Raw genomic sequence first — 15,102 nt, 5'->3', positions numbered from 1 at the left:
GAGTGTATCACTTGCACTGAGACCGAGACGTGTTAAGCTGTACATGAGTCTTTGTGGCTCGGGTGTTAACCAAAAGGGTGGTGGTTTGAGCCCTCCCAGGGACGCTATGAGCCTTTTAATGAACACAACCTCCTCACTTCATTTCTCCACGGGCGGTCTCGTACCGCAATCAAATACAGAGCCTGTAGGGGGCAATAAGCTTGCAAATATAGCTCGCTGTGTATATATGAAGAAGCAGAGGTTAGTTTCTCATCTGCATGTTGCAGAGCCTTACGAAACTCGTACCAACAGCTGGGGTTTGATCCCTGCACGGGCTATTAGTTAAAAGGCCATTGTAAATGACGTGTAACAGATTTTCCAGCTGGCTTTTCTGTTTCACACTAAATTGCAATCTTGAAACTAAAAGAATAAGAAATATGGAACACAACTGTTGTTCCCAAAGAAGGAAAGCTGTTCTACACTGATGTCACTCCTTTTAATAAAATCCAGATTGTGAAGACATCTCCGTCCTATCAAAAGAAAATGTTAAATGTTGGAAAGCACACTCTCAATCCATCTGTATATTTGATTTTTGCCATCCATTCAAGGGTGCTTGGTGCTTTACAAACAAATCATTTCAGGGAAGAAACTTAGTTTAGTGAGCTACTGTTGTATTTTCACTGATTGAATTTGATCTTTGTACTCTCTTTGCATTCTCATATATAATATTTCAGAATTACAGTTCAAATTTGTTGGAAAACTTCACAGGCATTATTAGGTTAGCACTGTACAATTGTATTTTAATATCTTGGTATATTTACCTTCATTTTAATATAGAAGTAACCATAAATGTTGTTATTTTGTACTTTTGTCGCACTTTTTAAAACATTTTAGCTGAGGATGCACGGCGACAAGTGCATGATATTATTCCTTGATATCGATGATCACTTGAAGGATTTGAAGAAACTATCAAAGAAACAGCAGCAATAGCAGATGATTTTGTTTTTTTAACCCATCTTTACACCTCAATAATCCATTTGTCCTTGAAAAAAAGAAAAGACAGGCATGTTTTGAGTTTTGAGAGGAATGATCCTCTTCTCGTTCAAAAATAAACGTATAAATTTGATTGCTTCAGTAGAATTTTGGATTTTCTTTAGAAGATCTCACAAAGTATTGCCAGGATCTATATTTAGTGTTCAGTAGTGATAACACTGCTGATATTGATGGAGTAGAAATCTATGATGTATTGACAGCTTTATCTGAAGCAAAAAGTCCTAGAACGCTGCCAATGAAGTTTTGGGATTCATACCAAGAAATACCTTTTGTTTTCCCACCCAAAATGCTACTATTACAATACACATTATGCAAACATTACCAGTTTTAGTAGCTTCTGGGTGCAATTTTCCAAACCTGAAACTAATTACAAATTATTTAAGATGAACCATGTCCAAAAATTGTAAATCAGGATTAATATAATATCAACTGAAATTACTACAGAAGAAAATATTTAACTGAAATATCAATAAGACTATGCAAGCCTAAAAAGTAGAACAATTCAATTCATATAACTTTTATTTGTTATTTTTTTACAAATGGGCTCACACACTGGAAAACACTAACATTTCCTCTTTATTAGAGAATGTGAATAACAGTTTAACCCAAAATGTTTTTAATTGTGATTTTGTTCAAATTCAATCATCTATCTATAGTGAGAAATTAATAAGAAAGTAAGAAATTGTGTTATTTCATAAACTGTAAGACATGGAGACATTGACAGGTTATAACCTTTGCTTTGTGTTTTAACATAAGTGTTCAGGATCCAAGCCCATGTTCGGACAGTTGTGTTTCTCTTGTAATCATCAAATGTCATTGTTTTGTCCGTCAGTTTCTTTCTTGAGTTGTACCATGGATATTTTATACCATCAATACTTTTCATGCTCTTTTGCATTTTCCTTCACATATGGAAAAGAACTCAAGGCGTTCTTGTCACTGTGCTACACAGTACAGGATATGCTGTGAGGAATTCGCGCAGCTTTCAGCGGAATCCAGAGGGAGGACTCGCTCGGTGAATGATCTCTCAGGAAATCCCGGGTGAGATTCAACATCCCGGGTGAGGTTTTTCTGCACCAGCCACGACAAGTTTGAAGACGTTCTCTGGATTTCCTGAATGTGACTTTAAATTAGTTCACATTCTTTGGTAGTTAACAGAACTAAATGCTTTGGAGGTACATTTAAAACTGCAGAGAACACTGTAGCACTTCGAGTTTAATTGTGTAAACCTGGCTCTCTATGAACACGAGCAAAGAGTTCTCACTCAACAGAAGACTGCGATGTGAGCACAGTAACATAAAACACTTGGAGATGCCAGAGATTGAACCCGGGACCTCATACATGCAAAGCATGCACTCTACCCCTGAGCTATACCCCCGACATAGAAGGCTGTGGAAGTGACTTAGAGATGTGCAGGTGCTCACAGAACACAATCCATCTTTTGCATCTTTTAAGTGCTCTTGATTAAACTATGCATAGAAAAACAGCGGTACTGATGATTTTCATGGACTGATGCACACTTGTTCTGTACAACTCCAGTGATAAAACCTTGTCTGTAAATATTGTAGAACGTAAAAGGGTGAAACAACGCTCCAACCGCAGGAATGGTAACAGAAAGGATCATTTTCTTATTTAATACGTCCTTTTGAGATGCCTTGTCAACGCACACAGACGTCAGAGCTGAACAAATATTTTGTACACAAGACGGCAGTGCGATATTAGAATTCCTGTCTTCTTGATGGATTCAGACTCTTTCTCAGAGGTCCATGCTTGCCAAATAACTTTACAGCTGTAGCGGCAATGCTTATTAATAAGACAGAATTAAGCGTTGCTGTGCTTTCCTAAATGAGGCCCCATCTCACTCTCCCTCTCTGTGGTGCAGCCACAGAGAAAGTATTCATGCAGGCTGATTTAAGATGTTTTCTTCTGATAAGGGACAGCTCCCAAACGGAGATCCACTTAGCTAAGCCTGGCTATCATGATCTATGGTCATCCATTGGCGCCTATCTGTCTAGGGAGTGCCGAATGGACATCTGGACTGCATTCCTAAGTGTCAGGAGTAAGTGACTCATATCTCACCTTGATCAACCAATCAGGGATTGGCAGGGGGTGGTAACACCACGTGGGTCTCCAATGCCTCCAATGTATTTCTGATGGAGTGCTATGAGCAAAGATTTAATAAGCTACTCCTGCCGATGATTCAGTTTAAAGAAGTAAAAGCTTTGCAAATAAAGGCAACTCGCTACCACAGCCAATATTAAATGTACTTGGTGGCACATTACCATTTGCATTTGCTCAAAAGTGATCTGGCAGACGTTGTTCCCTACGTAAAGCTGAAAGCGCCAAAGAGCATTTCCATTGAGAAAAAAAAAATCTGCCTTGATGTTAAACATAGAGAGCCTGCTTTTTAGAAGTTCTCCCTCTAAACACCTTGTGCAGCCTCCCGACAGACTAACAAAAAGCGCCTTTTCACCAACTCAATTTATAATACGCCCCTCAAAACTCACAACCGAATAACAATCCACCCGTATATTTGATTTTCAAGATCCATTCAAGGCAACTTGGCTCTTCGTAAGCAAATAATTTCAGGGAAGAAACTCAGTTTAGTCAACTACTGGTGCATTCAGCACAGCACTTGCTCTTGCTTGTCAGGGTGGCCGAGTGGTCTAAGGCGCCAGATTCAAGGACATGTGTCTTTCCAGTGGGCTTGGGTGTTCTGGTCTCCAAATGGAGGCGTGGGTTCAAATCCCTCTCCTGACAGCTTCTGTTTCTACCTCTCTTGAATTGTTCCAGTGCTAGCTGACAGTGAATGACTGAAATATAAAAGCAACAGAAGAAAGCAAGCAAGTCAGTGCAATTTATGAGTATTCTGCACTGTTAAAATGCACAGGTTTTCATACTTTTTGGAATTCATAGCTCAAGAAGTGACTCCTGTTTCATTTTCTATTCACCAACTTGATTTGCATTCCGCCCTCACACCTCACAACAGAATAACAAACGGCTGTTTCGAACGGAGTTTAATGTCGGTTTTTTACTTTATTAGAGAGAGGCACTGAACTTTGGGGAACGTGACATCCACCCAGTATTACTAGTAGGTTGATAAATATAAATGTTCTTTTTCCCCCCGTATGATACCTCGCGAAATATAACGATGGCCAACTCCTTAAGTCGAAATTTAAACCCTTCTCACGCTACAAGACAGTCCGTCAACATCGCCGCGGCCCGAAGCGCGACCTTCGGTATGACGTTGGCGGAAGGGGGTAGGGTAAGTACGTCACAGCCAGGGGAAGCCCCTATCACGTGAGAGGGGTGCGGCGGGCAACTAGCCCACGGGGGCGAAGAGAAGTTGATTTGCGTGGAGTGTGGAAACACTACACGACCGGGCAAGCGAGCCGTTTTTTTTTGTTTTGTTTTTTCCAGAACATCAGAACAACCGCAAAGATGACCATCGATCCACCTCCGGACGTTTCCTTTTTTGTCCTCTTTGGCCTCCAAAATAAAAAAAAAAACTGGGATCCATCGTGGCGTTGCCAAATTAAAACGTCAACCACTTTTCGGGCTTTCGTGCTGTCCATGATGAAACCGTCATGGTTGTGTAAGCATACGTTACGTCACAGACCGGCGGCGCTCGGACGTGAGGAGTGTCGTTACGTTTTTGAAATGGCACGTCAGACAAGATCTCTGACAAGCTCTCCGAAAAACCCAAACCTGTAAAATTCAATTTCAATTCAGTTTTTTTATATAGCGCCTTTCACAACAAGAATGCCCCAAGGCCCCAAACAAAGGAGTTGTTCCACACCCCCGCCACCCTCTGAGTACAGTAGAGCCCCCTGTAATGACTGGAGGAGCTCACCCAGCTGTGTCTGGAGAGAAGCCGGGGTATCGGCTTCAACCACAGGGCTGGGCGGCTTGTTCCCCACCCCCACCCCCTTCTGTGTACAGAAGAGCCTCCTGTCCTGACTCCAGTAGGAAATGTCACCTGGAGGCAACACACCGGCTTCTTTTAACAGATGACCTCGGGAATCGGGAACAACGGAGCTGTGTGCGGCCGTCTGTACGGAGGGGTTCAGCGCGGGGGGGCTCCGGGCTCGGGTCTGGACCCGGAGGGGGGGGGGGACTGTCTGTGTGGAGTCTGCATGTTCTCCCTGTGTTCTCCGGGTCCAAAGACAGGCTTTTGGGCTAATTGGCTTCTGGGAAAACTGGCCCTGGTGTGTGTGTCCTGTGATGGAGTGCTGTCCTGTCCAGGGTGTGTGAGTGAGTGTGTGTTTGTCATGTGATGGACTGGTTCCTGTCCAGGGTGTGTGAGTGTGTGTGTCTGAGTGTCCTGTGAGGGACTGGTTTCCTATCCAGGTTGTGTGTGTGTGTCCTGTGAAGGACTGGTGTCCTGTTCAGGGTGTGTGAGTGTGTGTGTGTGTCCTGTGATGGACTGGTGTCCTATCTAGGGTGTGTGTATGTCCTGTGATGGACTGGTGTCCTGTCCAGGGTGTGTGAGTGTGTGTGTGTCCTGTGAAGGACTGGTGTCCTGTCCAGGGTGTGTGAGTGTGTGTGTCTGTGTGTCCTGTGATGGACAGATGGTACCAAGCCTGGACACCCATGAGACACTGGCTTCCTCAGAAGACTCTCACGGAGGGCACACTGTCCCTAACCCGGGTCCAGAAGAAACTACAGTGATCTATAATTCCTGCGCCTCGGAAGGGTTTATGACGTCTATGTCCGGCGCCCGCGACCGCGGACCGGCGGTTTGGCGTCGCGCTCCGCAGCTCGAGCTTCGGTGCGAGGCAGAGCGGGAGGGAGTCGATGTGGCCTCGGTGCCATCTTTGCTGGTGAGTCAATTGTGACCGTTGCGGTACAATAAACCATCAATAAACCTTTTCCCACCCCGTCCAGTATTTCTGTCGCGGCCCACGTCCCTTACAATCGACAAACTATTAAAAAAAAACAGTAGCCCTTCGCAACATTACACGCCATTTTTTTTATTTTAAACGTCCTCTAGATACGCAGGTGGCTCGATACCTGTCTTATCCTCGCCGGCGTCTTTATACCGGCAAGTGAATTTTATTTGGGGTCCCTCAGAATTGTGACAGAAATGTCAGTGAACCACAATAAAAAACGAAACTTTTTTTTTAAAGGCGGTGAATGGATTTTCTGAGTAACCGTGTAGCGACTAACATAAGGAAAAAAAAGTTGTCTTTTCCTACGAAGACGTTTTGGTACAGGACTTTCTTTAAATATCAGTTGTGCATAGCGTTTTACAAAAAGTTGATGATGATCTTGGAGATAATTGCAAAGGAAAATTGAGATAACTACCAAAACGTTACGTGTGAAACGACAGGACAGAACTTTGAACCCACAAAGAAACAAAGGTATGAAATATTGCCTCGTCATGGGGGGTTGATAATTGTAGTAAGTGTTCCTAATTTTCGTAAAGAAATGTATATTATGGGAGTCACACGTGAGATTTAGTGTATATACGTTTCATATTGTGCATACATACGTGGTTAAAAAGTGGAATGAGTATGATTATAAACTCGTGTGTCCTATAATCAGATAATTTTTGAACAAGCTTTGATTAGACAGGTGAAAAACAACATCAGATCCTTTTTTTAATATATTCTCACGTCTGAATATAAGCTTCTCCCCTCTGGCCAACATTTCAGGGCTCCCAGGTGTAGATCCCAAATTGAAACAAATATTAATTTGTTACCCAGTTAAACAGTTAATAGAAGTGAGTGACCAGGGTAAATAAAGGTGGGTCAGTGTAAACTGTTTATTCTGGACCAGACTTCGTCATGTGTGATATGTCATGACTTCTTATATTAAGTTTTATCTTTATATTTAGTTCTACATGTGTAATAGATGCGATGTGTGTCCATAAAAAGGTTTCTCCAGGGGAAAATCAAGTTCGTTTTAAAACCGTGTTTCCTTTTTAGGGTACGTTTGCATTCCAAGTGTGGGGTTTTTGCCTTTTTATCATATTTTGGATGTGAATCCGTGGTATTTTTGCTGAGACAAGTTGCCTTTCTTATACGCGGAGGGATCTGCTCGTGAGATGTCCGCTTGGTCCATTTCTGAGCTCAGTATAAGGTGTAGAAAGCACGACTGTCATCATCACCCGCCTCTCACCCAGGTGTGGAATAATGTTGTGACTATTGCTTCAGCAATAACATGCTGATTGCATGTTTCTAGATGGGTATAACAGAGATCTCAACTACTGAGGGGCCTTATTAATAAAGTCTCCACAGCCGAAGCGCTGTGTCTCTTTTCAGCTGGCGATAAACCTTTCCTCGATCCTTTGCTGACTTGTAAAACTGTTCCTGATCAGAATAAAAAACGCTCCCGCTAATACACAAGCACCCGTGTCTCGCCAAAGCTGACAAATAAACAGACGGACAAGCCGCACTGCACGTGTGAACAGGGGAATGAGCGAGCGAGCGGGGATAGGGCGCCTCCTGCGCTTAAAAGCTTGCAGCACCTGGTATACCCAGGCGGTCTCCCATTTAAGTACTAACCAGGCCCATCCCTTTTTAGCTTCCGAGATCAGACGAGATCAGGCATGCTCAAGGGGGTGTGGCCGTAAGTGAGAGCAAAGCTCGCTGGCACCCTTCTTATTGAGAGGACAGCTCCGTCACCTCTTTTACGACGCTACTTTTTTTCCCTTGCGTTTTTCTCTTCTTCCCACGTTCTCTCTCTTCACTGCCTTCGTCCCCGCTCTATTTCACTTCAGCCTTTCACTCTTGCTTCCTTCCAATGAGGACGGAGCTGCGGGAGAAAGGGCGCTATAGAGGATCGCTGTGGAGAGCTGCTGCTGTGCTTTGACATCTGAGCTCTGTGGAAAACGATCTCAATACAATTCTGAAAAACGCGACTCTCCGAACGCCAGCCGAACAAGTCTCCACAGCCGAAGCGCTGTGTCTCTTTTCAGCTGGCGATAAACCTTTCCTCGATTCTTTGCGGACTTGTTAAACTGTTCCTGATCAGAATAAAAAACGCTCACGCTAATACACAAGCACCCGTGTCTCGCCAAAGCTGACAAATAAACAGACGGACAAGCCGCACTGCACGTGTGAACAGGGGAATGAGCGAGCGAGCGGGGATAGGGCGCCTCCTGCGCTTAAAAGCTTGCAGCACCTGGTATTCCCAGGCGGTCTCCCATCCAAGTACTAACCAGGTCCATCCCTGTTTAGCTTCCGAGATCAGACGAGATCAGGCGTGCTCAAGGGAGTGTGGCCGTAAGCAAGAGCAAAGTTCGCTGGCACCCTTCTTATTGAGAGGACAGCTCCGTCACCTCTTTTTCGACGCTGCTTTTTTTCCCTTGCGTTTTTCTCTTCTTCCCACGTTCTCTCTCTTCACTGCCTTCGTCCCCGCTCTATTTCACTTCAGCCTTTCACTTTTGCTTCCTTCCAATGAGGACGGAGCTGCGGGAGAAAGGGCGCTATAGAGGATCGCTGTGGAGAGCTGCTGCTGTGCTTTGACATCTGAGCTCTGTGGAAAACGATCTCAATACAATTCTGAAAAACGCGACTCTCCGAACGCCAGCCGAACAAGTCTCCACAGCCGAAGCGCTGTGTCTCTTTTCAGCTGTTGATAAACCTTTCCTCGATCCTTTGCGGACTTGTAAAACTGTTCCTGATCAGAATAAAAAACGCTCACGCTAATACACAAGCACCCGTGTCTCGCCAAAGCTGAGAAATAAACAGACGGACAAGCCGCACTGCACGTGTGAACAGGGGAATGAGCGAGCGAGCGGGGATAGGGCGCCTCCTGCGCTTAAAAGCTTACAGCACCTGGTATTCCCAGGCGGTCTCCCATCCAAGTACTAACCAGGCCCATCCCTGTTTAGCTTCCGAGATCAAACGAGATCAGGCGTGCTCAAGGGGGTGTGGCCGTAAGCGCCAGCAAGGCTCGCTGGCACCCTTCTTATTGAGAGGACAGCTCCGTCACCTCTTTTACGACGCTGCTTTTTTTCCCTTGCGTTTTTCTCTTCTTCCCACGTTCTCTCTCTTCACTGCCTTCGTCCCCGCTCTATTTCACTTCAGCCTTTCACTCTTGCTTCCTTCCAATGAGGACGGAGCTGCGGGAGAAAGGGCGCTATAGAGGATCGCTGTGGAGAGCTGCTGCTGTGCTTTGACATCTGAGCTCTGTGGAAAACGATCTCAATACAATTCTGAAAAACGCGACTCTCCGAACGCCAGCCGAACAAGTCTCCACAGCCGAAGCGCTGTGTCTCTTTTCAGCTGGCGATAAACCTTTCCTCGATCCTTTGCGGACTTGTAAAACTGTTCCTGATCAGAATAAAAAACGCTCACGCTAATACACAAGCACCCGCGTCTCGCCAAAGCTGACAAATAAACAGACGGACAAGCCGCACTGCACGTGTGAACAGGGGAATGAGCGAGCGAGCGGGGATAGGGCGCCTCCTGCGCTTAAAAGCTTACAGCACCTGGTATTCCCAGGCGGTCTCCCATCCAAGTACTAACCAGGCCCATCCCTGTTTAGCTTCCGAGATCAGACGAGATCAGGCGTGCTCAAGGGGGTGTGGCCGTAAGCGAGAGCAAGGCTCGCTGGCACCCTTCTTATTGAGAGGACAGCTCCGTCACCTCTTTGTCGACGCTGCTTTTTTTCCCTTGCGTTTTTCTCTTCTTCCCACGTTCTCTCTCTTCACTGCCTTCGTCCCCGCTCTATTTCACTTCAGCCTTTCACTTTTGCTTCCTTCCAATGAGGACGGAGCTGCGGGAGAAAGGGCGCTATAGAGGATCGCTGTGGAGAGCTGCTGCTGTGCTTTGACATCTGAGCTCTGTGGAAAACGATCTCAATACAATTCTGAAAAACGCGACTCTCCGAACGCCAGCCGAACAAGTCTCCACAGCCGAAGCGCTGTGTCTCTTTTCAGCTGGCGATAAACCTTTCCTCGATCCTTTGCGGACTTGTAAAACTGTTCCTGATCAGAATAAAAAACGCTCACGCTAATACACAAGCACCCGTGTCTCGCCAAAGCTGACAAATAAAGAGACGGACAAGCCGCACTGCACGTGTGAACAGGGGAATGAGCGAGCGAGCGGGGATAGGGCGCCTCCTGTGCTTAAAAGCTTACAGCACCTGGTATTCCCAGGCGGTCTCCCATCCAAGTACTAACCAGGCCCATCCCTGTTTAGCTTCCGAGATCAGACGAGATCAGGCGTGCTCAAGGGGGTCTGGCCGTAAGCGAGAGCAAGGCTCGCTGGCACCCTTCTTATTGAGAGGACAGCTCCGTCACCTCTTTTACGACGCTGCTCTTTTTCCCTTGCGTTTTTCTCTTCTTCCCAAGTTCTCTCTCTTCACTGCCTTCGTCCCCGCTCTATTTCACTTCAGCCTTTCACTCTTGCTTCCTTCCAATGAGGACGGAGCTGCGGGAGAAAGGGCGCTATAGAGGATCGCTGTGGAGAGCTGCTGCTGTGCTTTGACATCTGAGCTCTGTGGAAAACGATCTCAATACAATTCTGAAAAACGCAACTCTCCGAACGCCAGCCGAACAAGTCTCCACAGCCGAAGCGCTGTGTCTCTTTTCAGCTGGCGATAAACTTTTCCTCCATCCTTTGCGGACTTGTTAAACTGTTCATGATCAGAATAAAAAACGCTCACGCTAATACACAAGCACCCGTGTCTCGCCAAAGCTGACAAATAAACAGACGGACAAGCCGCACTGCACGTGTGAACAGGGGAATGAGCGAGCGAGCGGGGATAGGGCGCCTCCCGCGCTTAAAAGCTTACAGCATCTGGTATTCCCAGGCGGTCTCCCATCCAAGTACTAAACAGGCCCATCCCTGTTTAGCGTCCGAGATCAGACGAGATCAGGCGTGCTCAAGGGGGTGTGGCCGTAAGCGAGAGAAAGGCTCGCTGGCACCCTTCTTATTGAGAGGACAGCTCCGTCACCTCTTTTACGACGCTGCTCTTTTTCCCTTGCGTTTTTCTCTTCTTCCCACGTTCTCTCTCTTCACTGCCTTCGTCCCCGCTCTATTTCACTTCAGCCTTTCACTCTTGCTTCCTTCCAATGAGGACGGAGCTGCGGGAGAAAGGGCGCTATAGAGGATCGCTGTGGAGAGCTGCTGCTGTGCTTTGACATCTGAGCTCTGTGGAAAACGATCTCAATACAATTCTGAAAAACGCGACTCTCCGAACGCCAGCCGAACATGTCTCCACAGCCGAAGCGCTGTGTCTCTTTTCAGCTGGCGATAAACCTTTCTTCGATCCTTTGCGGACTTGTAAAACTGTTCCTGATCAGAATAAAAAACGCTCACGCTAATACACAAGCACCCGTGTCTCGCCAAAGCTGACAAATAAACAGACGGACAAGCCGCACTGCACGTGTGAACAGGGGAATGAGCGAGCGAGCGGGGATAGGGCGCCTCCTGCGCTTAAAAGCTAACAGCACCTGGTATTCCCAGGCGGTCTCCCATCCAAGTACTAACCAGGCCCATCCCTGTTTAGCTTGCGAGATCAGACGAGATCAGGCGTGCTCAAGGGGGTGTGGCCGTAAGCGACGCCAAGGCTCGCTGGCACCCTTCTTATTGAGAGGACAGCTCCGTCACCTCTTTTACGACGCTGCTTTTTTTCCCTTGCGTTTTTCTCTTCTTCCCACGTTTTCTCTCTTCACTGCCTTCGTCCCCGCTCTATTTCACTTCAGCCTTTCACTCTTGCTTCCTTCCAATGAGGACGGAGCTGCGGGAGAAAGGGCGCTATAGAGGATCGCTGTGGAGAGCTGCTGCTGTGCTTTGACATCTGAGCTCTGTGGAAAACGATCTCAAAACAATTCTGAAAAACGCGACTCTCCGAACGCCAGCCGAACAAGTCTCCACAGCCGAAGCGCTGTGTCTCTTTTCAGCTGGCGATAAACCTTTCCTCGATACTTTGCGGACTTGTTAAACTGTTCCTGATCAGAATAAAAAACGCTCACGCTATTACACAAGCACCCATGTCTCGCCAAAGCTGACAAATAAACAGACGGACAAGCTGCACTGCACGTGTGAACAGGGGAATGAGCGAGCGAGCGGGGATAGGGCGCCTCCTGCGCTTAAAAGCTTGCAGCACCTGGTATACCCAGGCGGTCTCCCATTTAAGTACTAACCAGGCCCATCCCTTTTTAGCTTCCGAGATCAGACGAGATCAGGCATGCTCAAGGGGGTGTGGCCGTAAGTGAGAGCAAAGCTCGCTGGCACCCTTCTTATTGAGAGGACAGCTCCGTCACCTCTTTTACGACGCTACTTTTTTTCCCTTGCGTTTTTCTCTTCTTCCCACGTTCTCTCTCTTCACTGCCTTCGTCCCCGCTCTATTTCACTTCAGCCTTTCACTCTTGCTTCCTTCCAATGAGGACGGAGCTGCGGGAGAAAGGGCACTATAGAGGATCGCTGTGGAGAGCTGCTGCTGTGCTTTGACATCTGAGCTCTGTGGAAAACGATCTCAATACAATTCTGAAAAACGCGACTCTCCGAACGCCAGCCGAACAAGTCTCCACAGCCGAAGCGCTGTGTCTCTTTTCAGCTGGCGATAAACCTTTCCTCGATCCTTTGCGGACATGTAAAACTGTTCCTGATCAGAATAAAAAACGCTCACGCTAATACACAAGCACCCGTGTCTCGCCAAAGCTGACAAATAAACAGACGGACAAGCCGCACTGCACGTGTGAACAGGGGAATGAGCGAGCGAGCGGGGATAGGGCGCCTCCTGCGCTTAAAAGCTTACAGCACCTGGTATTCCCAGGCGGTCTCCCATCCAAGTACTAACCAGGCCCATCCCTGTTTAGATTCTGAGATCAGACGAGATCAGTCGTGCTCAAGGGGGTGTGGCCGTAAGCGAGAGCAAGGCTCGCTGGCACCCTTCTTATTGAGAGGACAGCTCCGTCACCTCTTTTACGACGCTGCTTTTTTCCCTTGCGTTTTTCTCTTCTTTCCACGTTCTCTCTCTTCACTGCCTTCGTCCCCGCTCTATTTCACTTCAGCCTTTCACTCTTGCTTCCTTCCAATGAGGACGGAGCTGCGGGAGAAAGGGCGCTATAGAGGATCGCTGTGGAGAGCTGCTGCTGTGCTTTGACATCTGAGCTCTGTGGAAAACGATCTCAAAACAATTCTGAAAAACGCGACTCTCCGAACGCCAGCCGAACAAGTCTCCACAGCCGAAGCGCTGTGTCTCTTTTCAGCTGGCGATAAACCTTTCCTCGATCCTTTGCGGACTTGTAAAACTGTTCCTGATCAGAATAAAAAACGCTCACGCTAATACACAAGCACCCGTGTCTCGCCAAAGCTGACAAATAAACAGACGGACAAGCCGCACTGCACGTGTGAACAGGGGAATGAGCGAGCGAGCGGGGATAGGGCGCCTCCTGCGCTTAAAAGCTTACAGCACCTAGTATTCCCAGGCGGTTTCCCATCCAAGTACTCACCAGGCCCATCCCTGTTTAGCTTCCGAGATCAGACAAGATCAGGCGTGCTCAAGGGAGTGTGGCCGTAAGCAAGAGCAAGGTTCGCTGGCACTCTTCTTATTGAGAGGACAGCTCCGTCATCTCTTTTTCGACGCTGCTTTTTTTCCCTTGCGTTTTTCTCTTCTTCCCACGTTCTCTCTCTTCACTGCCTTCGTCCCCGCTCTATTTCACTTCAGCCTTTCACTTTTGCTTCCTTCCAATGAGGACGGAGCTGCGGGAGAAAGGGCGCTATAGAGGATCGCTGTGGAGAGCTGCTGCTGTGCTTTGACATCTGAGCTCTGTGGAAAACGATCTCAATACAATTCTGAAAAACGCAACTCTCCGAACGCCAGCCGAACAAGTCTCCACAGCCGAAGCGCTGTGTCTCTTTTCAGCTGGCGATAAACTTTTCCTCGATCCTTTGCGGACTTGTTAAACTGTTCATGATCAGAATAAAAAACGCTCACGCTAATACACAAGCACCCGTGTCTCGCCAAAGCTGACAAATAAACAGACGGACAAGCCGCACTGCACGTGTGAACAGGGGAATGAGCGAGCGAGCGGGGATAGGGCGCCTCCCGCGCTTAAAAGCTTACAGCACCTGGTATTCCCAGGCGGTCTCCCATCCAAGTACTAACCAGGCCTATCCCTGTTTAGCGTCCGAGATCAGACGAGATCAGGCGTGCTCAAGGGGGTGTGGCCGTAAGCGAGAGCAAGGCTCGCTGGCACCCTTCTTATTGAGAGGACAGCTCCGTCACCTCTTTTACGACGCTGCTCTTTTTCCCTTGCGTTTTTCTCTTCTTCCCACGTTCTCTCTCTTCACTGCCTTCGTCCCCGCTCTATTTCACTTCAGCCTTTCACTCTTGCTTCCTTCCAATGAGGACGGAGCTGCGGGAGAAAGGGCGCTATAGAGGATCGCTGTGGAGAGCTGCTGCTGTGCTTTGACATCTGAGCTCTGTGGAAAACGATCTCAATACAATTCTGAAAAACGCGACTCTCCGAACGCCAGCCGAACAAGTCTCCACAGCCGAAGCGCTGTGTCTCTTTTCAGCTGGCGATAAACCTTTCCTCGATCCTTTGCGGACTTGTAAAACTGTTCCTGATCAGAATAAAAAACGCTCACGCTAATACACAAGCACCCGTGTCTCGCCAAAGCTGACAAATAAACAGACGGACAAGCCGCACTGCACGTGTGAACAGGGGAATGAGCGAGCGAGCGGGGATAGGGCGCCTCCTGCGCTTAAAAGCTTACAGCACCTGGTATTCCCAGGCGGTCTCCCATCCAAGTACTAACCAGGCCCATCCCTGTTTAGCTTCCGAGATCAGACAAGATCAGGCGTGCTCAAGGGGGTGTGGCCGTAAGCTAGACCAAAGCTCGCTGGCACCCTTCTTATTGAGAGGACAGCTCCGTCACCTCTTTTACGACGCTGCTTTTTTTCCCTTGCGTTTTTCTCTTCTTCCCACGTTCTCTCTCTTCACTGCCTTCGTCCCCGCTCTATTTCACTTCAGCCTTTCACTCTTGCTTCCTTCCAATGAGGACGGAGCTGCGGGAGAAAGGGCGCTATAGAGGATCGCTGTGGAGAGCTGCTGCTGTGCTTTGACATCTGAGCTCTGTGGAAAACGATCTCAATACAATTCTGAAA

General features: G+C 47.6%; 4 non-coding genes and 9 pseudogenes across 4 annotated transcripts; 1 reads left to right on the top strand and 12 right to left on the bottom strand.

Moving 5' to 3' along the window:
* Window positions 1–3,676: 3,676 nt before the first annotated feature.
* trnal-caa (transfer RNA leucine (anticodon CAA)) lies at window positions 3,677–3,789 on the top strand. The gene is made up of 2 exons: window positions 3,677–3,714; window positions 3,744–3,789. It is a non-coding gene; the product is annotated as a tRNA-Leu (tRNA).
* Window positions 3,790–7,489: 3,700 nt separating this feature from the next.
* Window positions 7,490–7,608, bottom strand: LOC148667899 (5S ribosomal RNA; annotated as a pseudogene).
* Window positions 7,609–8,145: 537 nt separating this feature from the next.
* LOC148667898 (5S ribosomal RNA) lies at window positions 8,146–8,264 on the bottom strand (annotated as a pseudogene).
* Window positions 8,265–8,801: 537 nt separating this feature from the next.
* On the bottom strand, window positions 8,802–8,920 carry LOC148667897 (5S ribosomal RNA). The gene has a single exon (XR_015938103.1). It is a non-coding gene; the product is annotated as a 5S ribosomal RNA (ribosomal RNA).
* A 537-nt stretch (window positions 8,921–9,457) lies between these two features.
* On the bottom strand, window positions 9,458–9,576 carry LOC148667896 (5S ribosomal RNA). The gene has a single exon (XR_015937474.1). It is a non-coding gene; the product is annotated as a 5S ribosomal RNA (ribosomal RNA).
* Window positions 9,577–10,113: 537 nt separating this feature from the next.
* Window positions 10,114–10,232, bottom strand: LOC148667895 (5S ribosomal RNA). The gene has a single exon (XR_015938058.1). It is a non-coding gene; the product is annotated as a 5S ribosomal RNA (ribosomal RNA).
* Window positions 10,233–10,769: 537 nt separating this feature from the next.
* Window positions 10,770–10,888, bottom strand: LOC148667894 (5S ribosomal RNA; annotated as a pseudogene).
* Window positions 10,889–11,425: 537 nt separating this feature from the next.
* On the bottom strand, window positions 11,426–11,544 carry LOC148667893 (5S ribosomal RNA; annotated as a pseudogene).
* Window positions 11,545–12,081: 537 nt separating this feature from the next.
* LOC148667892 (5S ribosomal RNA) lies at window positions 12,082–12,200 on the bottom strand (annotated as a pseudogene).
* Window positions 12,201–12,737: 537 nt separating this feature from the next.
* On the bottom strand, window positions 12,738–12,856 carry LOC148667891 (5S ribosomal RNA; annotated as a pseudogene).
* A 536-nt stretch (window positions 12,857–13,392) lies between these two features.
* LOC148667890 (5S ribosomal RNA) lies at window positions 13,393–13,511 on the bottom strand (annotated as a pseudogene).
* A 537-nt stretch (window positions 13,512–14,048) lies between these two features.
* LOC148667889 (5S ribosomal RNA) lies at window positions 14,049–14,167 on the bottom strand (annotated as a pseudogene).
* Window positions 14,168–14,704: 537 nt separating this feature from the next.
* On the bottom strand, window positions 14,705–14,823 carry LOC148667888 (5S ribosomal RNA; annotated as a pseudogene).
* Between the last annotated feature and the right edge of the window lie 279 nt (window positions 14,824–15,102).

This window comes from Lepisosteus platostomus, chromosome 5 (assembly GCF_059453375.1).
Source record: "Lepisosteus platostomus isolate fLepPlt1 chromosome 5, fLepPlt1.hap1, whole genome shotgun sequence".
Classification (NCBI taxonomy): Eukaryota; Metazoa; Chordata; class Actinopteri; order Semionotiformes; family Lepisosteidae; genus Lepisosteus; species Lepisosteus platostomus.
This window is presented reverse-complemented; position numbering and strand designations above follow the sequence as displayed.